We start from the raw sequence: 14,286 nt of genomic DNA, 5'->3' as shown, positions 1-14,286 counted from the left end.
AATTCTCTGTAGAGGAATACCGAATGGCAGAGAAGCACTTAAAGAAATGCTCAACCTCATTAGCCATTAGGGAAATGCAAATCAAAACAACCCTGAGATTGCACCTTACACCCATCAGAATGGCCAAGATCAAAAACTCAAGTGACAACACATGCTGGAGAGGTTGTGGAGAAAGGGGAACCCTTCTCCACTGATGGTGGGAATGTAAACTTGTACAACCACTCTGGAAATCATCTGGGGCTTTCTCAGACAACTAGGAATAGAGCTTCCTCAAGATCCAGCCATACCACTCCTAGGCATATATCCAAAAGAGGCTCAAGCACACAAAGGACATTTGCTCAACCATCTTTGTAGCAGCTTTGTTTGTAATAGCCAGAAGCTGGAAACAGCCCAGATGCCCCTCAACTGAAGAATGGATGCAGAAATTATGGTACATCTATACAATGGAGTATTACTCAGCAATGAAAAATAAGGAAATCATGAAATTTGCAGGTAAATGGTGGGACCTGGAAAGGATCATCCTGAGTGAGTTGTTCTAGAAGCAAAAAGACACACAAGTTATATACTTACTCATATGAACATACAACAGAACAAACCCACTAAAATCTCTGCATCTAAAGCAACTAAGCAAGAGAGAGGACCCTACCTAAAATGTCCAATCCCCATCCAGAAAGGCAAAGAGGATGGACATCAGAAGAAGAAGAAAACAGGAAACAACCTAGAAACCTACTACAGAAGGCTTCTGAAAACCAGAAGAAGAAAACAGGAAACAACCTAGGAACCTGCCACAGGTTTCTGAGGGCCTCAGAAAGCCTCTGCCATGCAGACTGTGAAAGCAGATGCTGAGCCTGATGGCCAACTGATGGGCAGAGTGAATGGAAGTTTATGTAAAAAGTGAGAAATAGTAAGAGCTAGAGAGGACAGGGACTCCACAAGGAGAGCAACAGAACAAGAAAATTTGAACACAGGGAACTTCCCAGAGACTCATACTCCAACCAAGGACTATTCATGGAGATAACTTAGAACCCTGACAATGCAGTCACTTCTGATGAGAACTGATAGACTAAGATCAGAAAGAGGGAGAGGAGGACCTCCCCTATCAGTGGACTTGGGGAGGGTCATGCATGCAGAGGGAGGAGGGAGGGTGAGATTTGGAGGGGAGGAGGGAAGGGCTTATAGGCAGATACAAAATGAATAAAGTGGAAGTAATAAAAAAAAAGAAGAGGAACTGAAAATAAAATATTTACATGTTGAAAGTGCTCAAAGTCAGAACTCCCCCTTTCACTGGAGTAGGTAAAGGGGACAGGGTAGAAGACGGAGGGAGATTGGGAGCAGGAGAATTTGAAGGAAGGGGCTACAATAAAAATTATCATCCTCAGAGTCTTATTCCCATTATGTTCCTGAGTCTAGGTCCCTCGTATGTTATCGGAGTGAACTCTAACACAATTCTGGATTGAAAACATGTTCTGAGCATAATTCCCTGGAAGGTACAGTTTTTATACTATGGAGACACTATATAGCCTTTTGCTATAAAGTGGAAATGAAGGTAGATATGTACGTCATAGTTCATTCTCTTAAAAAGCAGCATTTGCCATCAGTAAGTAACTATAAACACTTATTATCTGACATTGAAGTGAGTACAATCAGCAAGGTTTGTCAATGACAAAACCATCCGTATATAACAGTAGAATGCACACTCTGGTTTAGAATTAGATTCACATGACACCAGGCTCACAGACATTTAGAAAATGATATGTATAGTTCTGCACATATTTGTGAAAAGTGAATACACAGCAGGAAAAACAGAGCTGGAAATGCATTATTTTGTTACCAAAGGTAACATTGGGAAAAAGCCATTGGTGATTGGTGGAAATGGAATTTATTATTTAAGCAAGACCTCTGGACAGCATATTCTGATCTGAACTATGTCCAAATTAATCAATATAAAAAAATTGTGTAAACCCTGTGGTTTACTTCAAACCTAGGGAATCACTCTAAGAGTTTTTCATGTCTGAGGTAAATCTATCATGATTGAGCTACAGCCTCCAAAATTCTCCATATGCCCACTTTAAATAATAAGTTTATTTTACATTGCCCCTCTATTTAAAATAGATTCTTTTCTAATTGAATATGCCCACATTGCTCTTTCCCCCTCTGTCAACTCCACCCAGTTCCTCCCCATCCAGGCACTCCTTTTCTGTTCATCATTATTAAAAAAATAATCTTGTAACAGATAACAAAAAGAAAATACAACAAAATGAAACAAAAACTATCATGTCAAAAAGGAGCAAGCCCAAACAAAAGATGGAAAAAAAGCCCAAGAGAAATCCAAAGAATGAGAGACACATTTGGTCCCCCATTTAAGTGTCCCATACAATACTAAACTGAAAGCTGTAATATGTTTGTAGAGGACCTGGTGTGGACTGTGTAGGCGCAATGCTAATTGTTTCAGACTCTGTGAGCTCATGAGTTTTGACCTCCTGATTCAGAGGGCTTTGTTACCTTGTGTCCTCCATTCCCTCTACATCTGACACTCTTCCTGCCTCCTCTTGTGCAGCGTTCCCAGAGTTTTGAGGGGAGGGAAAATTTCATAGGGAAATCCCATTTAGAGCTGTGCATTTTAAGGTCTCTCTCTCTCTGCATAATATCTGGTTGTCGGTCTTTGTTTTCAATCCCATTTAATGCAGAAGGAAGCATCTATGTGGATGGAAGAATATGGCACTGGCCTATCAGTTAGCAAAGAGCAATATATTTTTTATAACAACAGCCTGGTTGTTTGAAAAATTCCCTAGGATGTCCTGGCCCAACAACACAATTAACTGCATCCCTGTCCCACAAGTGGAAGACTGGTTTGGTCACAATAGGTGGCTTATTGGAACTTCAGTTCCCATTATTAGGAGACCTCCTTAGGATCTCCTTCTATTATTTCAGGAAGTTTCCACCTCAGTACTTTTCCAAATCAACTCTCAGATGACCCTCTATTGCAGCTGTATCTTCCAGGATTTTCTTCCTCTACACTATCTCTATTGCTATTCATCACCTTATCCACCATTCCCTTCCCTAACAGTTCCCAGACCACCTGTAAATTGTTTTTTTATAGGTACATACATGTATGTAACAATGATAACCAAAGAAAAGGTCTATCTATTTTAATGGAGGTATGGGAAGGGTGCAAAAAAGATACATGGGTAAGGCTAAAGGGATGCAAGGTAACAGGGAAAGTGATGTTTTTTTCCAAAATTAAAAAAAAAATCTTATATTTTTCCAGACAATATTAAGGAATAAGAAAAACAATTAGTTAAAAAAAATCACTAAAAATTTCACTGAAAAGACAAAGTTAATATGTTTCAATATTAATTGATGTTTTTAGTTTCATTACATATTCTTGTATTAAGTAACTAAAGAGGAGACATTTCCTTCTTATTTGTTGTTATGGCATCAGTTGGAGCAGTTTTTTTTGGTGCAGCCTGCACAAGTATGTATGTATATATGTTATACATGTTTATGCACAAAATAATGAAAACATGTGGCTGAGTCCACTTTATTGAACAACTAATAAAGAGGTTTATCCCTAAAAAAAAATAAATGTTTTTTTTTTTTATTTCCCCATCCCAGGGATTTCCAAGTGTCACCTACCAGCTAATTGCTCTATAGGTAACCTCTCTTCGTGTTTGGATTTTACACTGGCTTTATTTATCTAATGAATAAAACAACAGATAAGTGAATACATACCATATTTATCATTCTGCATTTTATTTACTTCACGCAGGATGGTTTTTACTGTTTCCATCCATTAGGCTGAACAAAGCATGAGGCCATTTTTTAAATGAATAATACTCCCTTATGTAAATATTCCACATTTTACCCAAAGGAGATTGTCAGTCCTGTCATTTGGTCCTTGAAAGTTCCTGTGACTTTACTCATTTTATTGAATGACAAACTATCAGGATGTCTATTTTCATTCAGCCTAGATGTTTCCCTCCATTTTCTTCCATTTACTGGTGATTTGAATTGGATTGTTCCCATGAAGTTCACATTTTTACATGTTTAGTCCCCAATGAGGACCTGACTGGGAAGGGTTAAGAGGGTTGGCCTTGTTAGAAAATAAAATTCCTATTGGGGTTGTACTATAGGAGTGTGTTCTTTGAGTGTGTGCCAATGGAAGTGACCAGACAGAATTTGGTCTTTGACCCCTTGTCGTTGATTCTGTTTGTTTCTGCCATTGTTTTTGGCTATCGCTCTCTCTTTCTCCTTTTCTCTGCCTGACTTTTGTGGTTCAGTATGAAAAGGTCTCAGCTCTGATGAAGAACAACAACAAGATGACTGCTTGCTGACATGACATCATGGATGAACTCTGTAAAAGTATAAGTAAGGTCCCAGTGAAATGTCTTTTGTTCAAAGTGTTGTCTTGGTCAGGGGGCATTCTTACAGTAAATACTACACTGACTAAGGAAATATCTGTGCATTTAATAAATTCTAATAAAATCTGTGATAATGTGAGAGTCACATATCAATGACACATAACTTTATTAATGATTACTTGAAAGTAATATGTGACACTTTTCCAGAACTAAGAGTCTTGGAAACAGGAACTATCCTCTCTGGGGTGTGTGCTTTCAACTGCCCAGTTTGTAGGGCTGCTCAGCCTTTCTCTCAAGCAGGGTGTCCACTTGTCCCTTTTAGTACATGCCTCCTGAAACTATTACTGGTTTTTACCTGTTTCATGACATCACTCTCCCTCTCAGCCAATCGGCACCTGATAGAATCTTGAGGTTTCCATGGAGACGAGTAAATAAATTTTCCTTAGTGTCCAGTATCTCTGATCCTGTGCACAGGCGATTTTTTTCTTGTGAAACACAACAGACCTTTATCTCATCTCTTTATCCAGACCCTATTTCTTTACTCCTGTTCATGTTTGTGACAATGTCAGGTAGGAAATGAATCTTTTATGTTTATTAAATTGGACATCTTCCTAAGTTGGGAAGCTTCAAAATGATGTGGGATTAAGGAATGTACAGAATGACAAGATGGTCTCCTATTGTGGTCTTGGATCTAAAATTCCTTAGGGTTGTGACTTTTGACTCAGCAGTTACTCATATACTCACTATATGTACCTTCACATTCTTTTTTATAACATAGGCTGGCAGGGTCTAGGGTTCTCTGGGGAATTGAGTCTTTAAGAGAAAGGAAAATGTCCTTATTGTGTACTTGTTCCCTCTTTTCTCCTTATTGTGTACTTGAGCCTTATTGTGTACTTGAGCCTCTTTTGGGTATATGCCTAGGAGTTTACATGTTTACATGTTACAAGATACATGGTGTATCTTGAGGAAGAGCTGTTCCTAGTTATCTGAGGAAGCACCAGATTGCTTTCCAGGGTGGTTGTACAAGTTTTCATTCCCACCAGCATTGGAGGAGGGTTCCCCTTTCTCACAACCACTCCAGCATGTGTTGTCACTTGATTTTTGATCTTAGCGATTCTAATGGGTGTAAGGTGAAATCTTAGGGTCGTCTAGGCATATACCCAAAAGCGGCTTAAGTGCACAGTAAGTACATTTGCTCAACCGTGTTTGTAGCAGCCTTATTTGTAATAGCCAGAAGCTGGAAACAGCCAAGATGCCCCTCAGTGGAGGAATGGATAAAAAAAGTTGTGGTACATCTACACAATGGCATATTATTCAGCAATAAAAACACAAGGAAATCGTGAAATTTGCAGGTAAATTGTGGGATCGGAAAAAGATCATTCTGAATGAGCTATCCCAGAAGCAGAAAGATGAACATGGTATATACTCACTCAGATAGACCTATAATATAGGATAAACCTACTAAAATCTGTACACCTAAAGAAACTAATCAAGAGGAAGGACTCTTGCTAAAATGCTCAATTCTTACCCAGAAAGGCAAAGAGGCTGGACATCAGAAGAAGGAGAAAAGAGGGAACAAGTCAGGAGCCTGACACAGGGGACCTCCGAAAGGCTCTGCCCTGCAGACTATCAATGCAGATGCTGAGACTTATGGGCAACCTTTGGGCAGAGTACAGGGAATCTTAGGAATAAAGTGGGAAACAGTAAGATCTGGAGAGGACAGGAACTCCACAAGGAGAGCAACAGAACTAAAAAATCTGCGCACAGGGGTCTTTCCTGAGACTGATACTCCATCCAAGGATTATTCATGGAGATAACCTAAGACCCCTGCAAAGATGTAGCCCATGGCAGTTCCATATCCACGTGGGTTCTATTGTAAAAGGAACAGGGACTGCCTGTGACATGAACTGATTGGACTGCTCTTTAATTACCTTCTCTTGAGGGGGAAGCAGCATTAGCAGGCCACAGAAGAAGACAATGCAGCCACTCCTGATGAGACCTAATGGACTAGGATCAGAAAGAAGGAAAAGAAAACCTCCCCTATCAGTGGACTTGGGGAGGGACATGCATGCTGAGGGAGGAGGGAGGGTGGGATTGGGACTGGAGGAGGGAGGGAACCACAGGGGTGATGCAAAGTGAGTAAAGTGTAATTAATAAAGAATTTTAAAAAAAATTAATAAAAGAGCAGGGAAAAATGAAGGAAACCAGAAAATTCCTGAGACTGTTTTGGCTGAAACAGAGGGATGGTGAGAGAGGTGTAAGTCAAAGGAGAACTGAGGGGCAAGGAGCTATTTGACAGATGGTGCTGTTCCACACCAGTGCTGCCAACCCTCTGTGAGGAGGGTTGCCTTGACCTGGCTAGATAGGCAGCTGTGTCCTAATCAGTGGTCAGTGAGCAACCCTCCTGGTCCTGGTGTTTACAGTTAAACCTGGGCCTTTAGGACAGAAAAAGGGGTCTGTGTTACATGTCTAGGATTCAGAGTAGCTGTGTTTCCTGCTCTGGTCCTCCAGACAAAGTCTCTAAAAGAGGTGCTAGTGCCAGGATTGCTTATTCAGAGGTCCCACCTGAGCTCATGGAGTCTGGGTCTGAGGTAGCTGGTTAACTACTAGTTCATGGCTAGAATTCTCTGCTACATAATGAGATCCTAGGAAACATGGCTTACAAAGTAAGGTTCTGCACTCCCTTAAAGGAATCTTTTTTTTTTCACTGTTAAAAGTGATTGCCCAGGGCAGTTCAGAGTCCAATTGGGTTACATAGTAATGTGAAGAGGGACTGCCTCTGACATAATCTGATTGGCCTGCTCTTTGATCACCTCCCTCTGGGGGGGGAGCAGCCTTACCAGGCCATAGTAGAAGACAATGCAGCCACTTTTGATGTGAACTGACAGACTAAGATCAGAAAGGAGAGGAAAACCTCCCCTATTAGTGGACTTGGGGAGTGGCATGCAAGCAGAGGGAGGAGGGAGGGTGGGATTGGGAGGGGAGGAGGGAGGGGCTTATGGGGGGATGCAGAATGAATAAAGTGTAATTGATGAAAAATTTAAAAAAAAAGGGAAAAAAATAATTTAAGAACCTTAAATGACTTTCAAAAGTGGAGGAAAACATGGAGTTAGTCAATTGGCATGGAGCACGTCTTGCCCCTGGGGGCAATGGTCACCTGAACCTACTCAGACCTCAGACATCACCACTGCTAGTTCTAGAACTGACGCAGGATGTTCCAACGAGGGTGTTAAGGCTTCTCATAATATTTCCTATAAGCCCACACCTGTTTGTCTATATCCCCCATTTTTATTCATTATTAGCCAGATAGAGCCAAGTAATTGTGGTGATGATACTTGCTTTTTTTGCCCAATGCTGGGATGCTAGTGAATTTAGGTATGCCCTGGTTACTCCCATGCCTCACTGCGTGCCTGTGCCCATTGATGCCCCTCACGCTATGACTCTCTTCAGACAGAAAAGGGATCTTGGAACTACAGCCACCATTGTTACTACCATCTCATTGGCGGCTGTTGGAGCTACCACCAGGGCATTAGCCATGAGTCATACTGTGCAGACTGCTCAGACCCTGAACAATCATTTAGCCAATGTAGCTCATGCCTTAGTTGTACAAAAAGGAATTAATGCTCAACTAAAAGGAAGCTTGATGGTGTTCAATCAGAGGATTGACCTCGTGCAGGAGCAAATTGATACCCTATGGCAAATCGCTCAACTTGGCTGTCAATGAAAATATGCTGGACTTTGAGTCACTAGCATATAACATGAGAATTTTTCCTGTGCTGCAAATCTGTCTAAACAATTGTCGAGCTATATTTTAGGTAATTGGACTGGAGAATTCGATACTACGATGGAGCAGCTGAGAGTGGCCATTGTCACAGTAAATTCTACCAGAGTGGACGCAGGACTAGCCACAGGATTATCATCATGGATTGCTGCAGCCATGAATCATCTGAAGGAATGGGTGGGCATGGGAGCGTTAGCAGGCCTTCTGGTGTTGGTCTCCTTGGTTTGCCTGTGGTATATATGCAAGATTAGAGTCTCACAACAGTGTGATGCAGCCTTGATCATTCAGGCCTTTACAGCTATTGAAGCAGGACATTCTCCCCAAGCATGGTTGGATACCATAAAAAGCTAAAATGTTACGCTCAGGATGCGAGGCTAAGCACTGCACTCAGGGTCAGCCGCTTTGGACCCAGAGAAGAGCATGTCTGGTTGCATGCGGGTTGATGCCCCAGGTCCCACCTCTGAGAAAAAGGTATCGGATGGGTCTGATGCTCTTTGGGTGGATGACACCTAAACGAACATCGGTACAAATTCCCAATTTATTTCTAATATCAGAGATCAGACCTCTACTCTTGCCTGATGCGTCTAAAACAAAAAGGGGGAACTGTAGAGAGTTGCGGAATGCTATGCCTTAAAGATGGAGCTGGTTTCCGCCTTCTACCTTCTCGATGGTCAGTGCTCTCTGTCACGAACAATTCCACATTTGGCTAAGGCTGAGGATCTGGCTTGCTTCCATGTATGTGGACCTATCTGCATTGCCCACGGGGCACGCCTGGGTTGGCTACCCAGAGGCTATTTAAGCTGTGGGCTGGCTTTCCCCAGGGTCCGAGGATTGTTCAAGGTTTCTGAATAAACTGCATTGAAAAAAAATATATAAATATTTATATTTAATTTTTGAAAAAAAAAGTGATTGTAAATATTGTCAACAAATTATTTTTATTGCTCATTTGGGAATTTTATAAAAAAAGTACATTACACTCCTTTTTTATTGTTCCAAGGTTCACATTCCTACCCATGTGTCACACTCAAAACAAAGTAAAAAAATGAATTCGATATGTGTTGTTCATACACTGGTTCATACATGGTCAAAGTCTCAGTGCCAAGGCCCTTAAAGATAACTTAGTTCAACCTTACCCTACTCTGGCCCCACTCCCAAGCAGAAGCCATCAATCCTGAAGATCTCTAAATTTTAACACCTTGATCACATTGTTTCTTATTGATTGATTTGTTGATTGATTACAATTTATTCACTTTTTACCCCCTCTCCTGCCACCTCCCTCTTCTCCTCCCAGTACCACCCACCATCTGTCTTCTAAACTTATGCTGTTTCTCTAATTTTTTATAGGGGGGAATTATTTGTTGGTATAAGAACAAATGCTAATAAATTGTCATTAGAGATCGATGGTTTAATAAAGTGGTAGTTGGAGGTTCTACTCTAAGAACCAAGAAATCCCTAGCCTCAAGTAGGTGGCCATATTTCCAGTCCCAGACATGGTTTCCCTCCTGTGGAGTGGGTCTGAAGTCCAATTACTGAGCATTTGGTTTTTTTCAAAATTATTCATGCCAGTACTCCACATTTAGGGTTACCATGCCAGGTGGGTCACTGTTGTGGTTCATAGTTGATATGTTTGGTTGCTTGCCTCTTTCCTTTGGAAGCTTACAAGGTACTTTGTGATACCATGCCAGCTAATCTTGAGTGAGGGAGGCATTCAGATCAGTTTCAGCTCTCGGACATGTAGGCCTTTTTTCTGGAATGCCTAGGGTCTTCAGCAATAGCAATTCTTACCTTGCATCTTTAGTAAGCAACCAAAGCAGTAAAAATAGGCTGTATGATTTTTGATTCTTTTCGTCAGCACTGAACAATGACTGTAAAGAGGGAATGGCTCTTCTTCTTCTTCTTCTTCTTCTTCTTCTTCTTCTTCTTTTTGGGCTTTGGCTCCTAGAGTGTGCATTCTCATCTCATATAAGTTCACTTAAACTGTATGTGTATATTTATGCACTGAATTACATACATCATACGTGTTTTTTTTCTTTTTTCTTTATTTTAAGGCACCGTTTCTCTGTGTAAGCTTGGCTGTCATGGACTCGCTTTGTCCAACAGTCCGGCCTCAAACTCCCAGCAATTCTCTGCCTCCCTGTGTGCTGAGTTAAAAGGAGTGAGGCACCAAACCTCAATCTTCATAGATTTTTATAAAGACAACCAGTTAGTAGTAATGTTCCTTATGACCTTCAGGTATACTTTCACTATTTTATCCTCCTTCCTTTTTCTGAAATTACCTCCTTCCTTCCTCCTAAGATGACACTCTTTTAACCATTTTCCCATCCAGGTCATGTGTACCCTGCTATTTCCTCTATTGCTCCCCAAGCCCATTACCCTGGAAATGGTCCCTTTTCCAGGTCTGGTTTTGTCAGTTCTTCTTGAGTATTTCTCCAACCTGAATATTTGGAGCTAGAAACCCCCAGTTAGAGAGAACATATGTCATTTGTGAATCTGGGTTACCTTACTCAGTTTGTTCTTCTCTTGTTTCATCAATTTACCTGGAAAGCTCAGGATTTAAAGAAAATATAACTGAATATTATTCAATAGTGAATCTGTATCACACATTCATTATCCATTTTTGGTTGATGGAAGTTTTGATTGCTTCTGCTTCCCAGCTATTATGAGCAGAGCACAAAAGAATATGGCAGAGTAGGTATGTATAATTCGGATGATGTTGAGATCTTTTGGTATATGCCAAAAAGTAATGTAGGTGGATCATATACTAGATGTACTTTTAGCCTTTTTGAGAGTTCTCCACACAGATTGATTTAGTGGCTCTACTAGTTTGCACTCTCAACAACAGTGTGTGAGGGCTCATTTTCCCTATAATCATTCCCTTCCTAAAAATAAAATTTCTCTATACAACTGAGGAAACAATCATTTGAGGGGAGAAAAAAGAAAGAAAGGACCCTAAAGAGTGGGAGAGAATCTTTGCCTGTAACATACATCATAGAGGATTTATATTCAGATCATAAAAATACCCCAAAGCAAAGACAAAATACCAAAAATGATACATTAAGAATTGGATTACAGATCTAAATATGGAGCTTTCAGCAGAAGTAAAAAAATGACTAAGAAATATTTGGTAACATGCTTAGCAATTAAAGAAACAAAATTTAAATTACTGTGAGAGTTAAATTTAATCACAATGAGAATGGCCAACATCAACAAAACATGTCATGACAGTGGATGGTAAGGATGGGGAAAGAAGGATCTCATTCACTCTTTGGCGCAGTTGCAAACTGTGGAATTCACTCCAGTAGAACAAATACCCAAAAAGTCACAACTCCTCCTTCCCTCCCTTGCTTCTTCTATCCCTCCATTCCTCCCTCTCTCTCTCTTTCTCATGATGCCTGAGAACTGTTTCCAATAAACCTGCCTTTCTATAGAACTTTGTCTCGCCAGTAGCTCATTTCCTTATTTCAGTCATCTGGTGCTCTGATTAAGAGGAAGTTGATTCCCACCCAGCTCTGCAGGTCACTCCTGTCCTTTGGGCCTTTAAAGATGCTGTGACTATAATCATTATATTGAACAACAAACTATTAGGATGAGTATCTTCATTCAGCTTAGAGGTCTCCCTCCATCTTCTTCCACATCCTGGTGACTTGAATAGGAATGTCCCCATGAAGTTAACGTATATACATGTTTAGTCTCCAATGAGGAACTGACTGGGAAGAGTTAGGAGGGTTGGGCTTGTTAGATAATAAACTTGCTATTGGCATTGTATTATAGGAACATGTGCTTTGAGATTTAATATGTCAACTTAAGCGACAAGACAGAATGGAGACTCTGTATCTCTGTCTTTGTTTCTGTCTTTGTTTCTGTCTCTGTCTGTGTCTATGTCTCTCTACCTGTCTCTTGTAGTTCAGTATGAAACGTTCTCAGCTCTGCTGATTAATGAGAGCAAGATGACTGCTTGCTAGCATGATATCAAGGATAAACTCTGTAAAAGTATAATTAATGTCCTGATTAAATGCTTTTTCTTCAAAGAGTTGCCGTGGTCAGGGGCATTTTCACATTAACTAATTCTCTGAGGAAGGACATATCTATGCATTTAACAAATACTAATGAAATCAGAGATGATGTGAAAGTCACCTGCCAATGACACAAGACTTTATTAATGATTACTTGAAACAAAGATGGGACACTTTTCCTGAACTAAGCGTCTTGGAAACAGGAACTGTCATCTGTGGGTTGTGTGCTTTCAGCTGCCCAGATTAAGTCAAGTAGGGCTGCTCAGCCTTTCACTCAATTAGAGTGTCCACTTTCCCTTTGAATACATGGCTCATGAAACAGTTACTGGCTTTTACCTGTTTCATGACATGACTCTCCCTCTCAGCCAATCAGCACCTGATAGAATCTTGAGGTTTCTATGGAGACAAGTAAACAAACTTTCCTCAGTGTCCAGTATCTCTGATCCTGTACACATGTGAATTTTTCTTGTGAAACCCAACAGGCTTTTATCTCATCCCTTTATCCAGACCCTATCCCTTTACTCCTATTTCCCTCTGTGACAATGTCAGGTAGGAAATGAATCTTTAATGTTTATTGAATTGGACATCTTCCTAAGTTGGGAATCTTCAAAATGATGTTGGAATAAGGGGAATGTACGGAATGAAAGATGGTCTCCTATTGTGGTCTTGGATCTGAAATTCCCTAGGGTTGTGACTTTTGACTCAGCAGTTACTCATGTACTCACTAAATGTACCTTCACATTCTTTTTGATATAAACTGGCAGGGTCTAGGGTTCCCTGGGGTATTGAATCTTTAAGAAAAGTAAAACAGAAGGAAACCTGAGAATTCCTGGCACTGTTTTGGCTGAAAAAGTTGGGGGAGTGGAGAGTTGTATGTAAAAGGTGAACGGAGGGGCAAGATACTATTTGAAAGCTGGTGCAGTTCTACACCAGTGTTGCCAACCCTCTATGAGGAGGGTTGCCTTGCTGACCTGGCTAGATAGGCAGCTGTGTCCCACTCAGGGGTCAGTGAGCAACCCATCTGGTCCTGGTGTTTACAGTTAAAACTGGGCCTTCAGGATGGTGAAATGGATCTGTGTTTCATGTGTGGAACTCAAGAGCAGCTGTGTTTCCTGCTCTGGTACTCCAGACAAACTCTCTAAAAGTAATTTTAATGCCAGGACTGCTTGTTGAGAGGTGTCACCTGAGCTCATGGTGGTCCGAGGTAGCTGCGTAACCACTAGTTCATGGCTAGAATTCTCTGCTACATAATAAGAACCTGGAAAGTATGCCTTACAAATTAAAACTCAACCCTCCTTTAAAGGAATCTTTTCTCCATGTTAAAGGTCATTGTAAAAATTGTCAACATATTATTTTATTGTTTATGTGGGAATTTCATATAACCTACATTACCCTCCTGTTCCATTGCTCCAAGATTTACATTCCTACCCATATGTCACTCTCAAAAGAAATAAAAAAAAATACAGCCATTCAAATATGTGTTGGTCATCCAATCATTGAAACATGGTCAAAGTCTCAGTGCCATGGCCCGTAAAGATAACTGAATTCCCCCTTGCCCCATCCTGACCCCACCCCCAAGTAGAAGCCACCAATCCTGATCAAAGAGCTAGCCACTGAGATCATGTCCTAGGCATCTCTTTTACCCCTTAGTAGGGGTACTATGTGGAAACTGACCAGCCTATCGGATCTCTTTGAACAGGGGTTCTAGGTCTACTCCATTCATGGTCCTTGGTTGGAATACTGATCTCTGCATGCCCCCTCCCCCACACTGCACTCAGGGGTTTTGGCTCTGTTGTTCTCCTTGTGGAGTTCTTGTCCCTTACAGTTCTTTCAATCTCCCTGTTCTTCCATAAGGATTCCAGCACTCTGCTCCAAATCAGTCTATGAGTCTCAGCATCTGCTTCCATAACCTGGTGGGTAGAGTCTTTCAGAGGTCCTCCGTGGAAGGCCTCTGTTCTTTTCCTTGTCTTCTCCTACTTCTGATGTCTATCAATTTGTCCTTTTGAATGTGGATTAAGCATCTTCCCTAGGGTCCTCCTTGTTGTTTAGATTTATTTTTTTCTTTTTGCATTTCTCAATTTTATTTTTTTAAATTCTTTATTAATTACACTTTATTCACCTTGTATCCCCT

The sequence above is a fragment of the Meriones unguiculatus genome, chromosome 7 (genome assembly GCF_030254825.1).
Source record: "Meriones unguiculatus strain TT.TT164.6M chromosome 7, Bangor_MerUng_6.1, whole genome shotgun sequence".
NCBI classification, from domain to species: Eukaryota; Metazoa; Chordata; class Mammalia; order Rodentia; family Muridae; genus Meriones; species Meriones unguiculatus.
The sequence above is the reverse complement of the archived record's forward strand: the minus strand, read 5'-3'. Positions refer to the sequence as shown.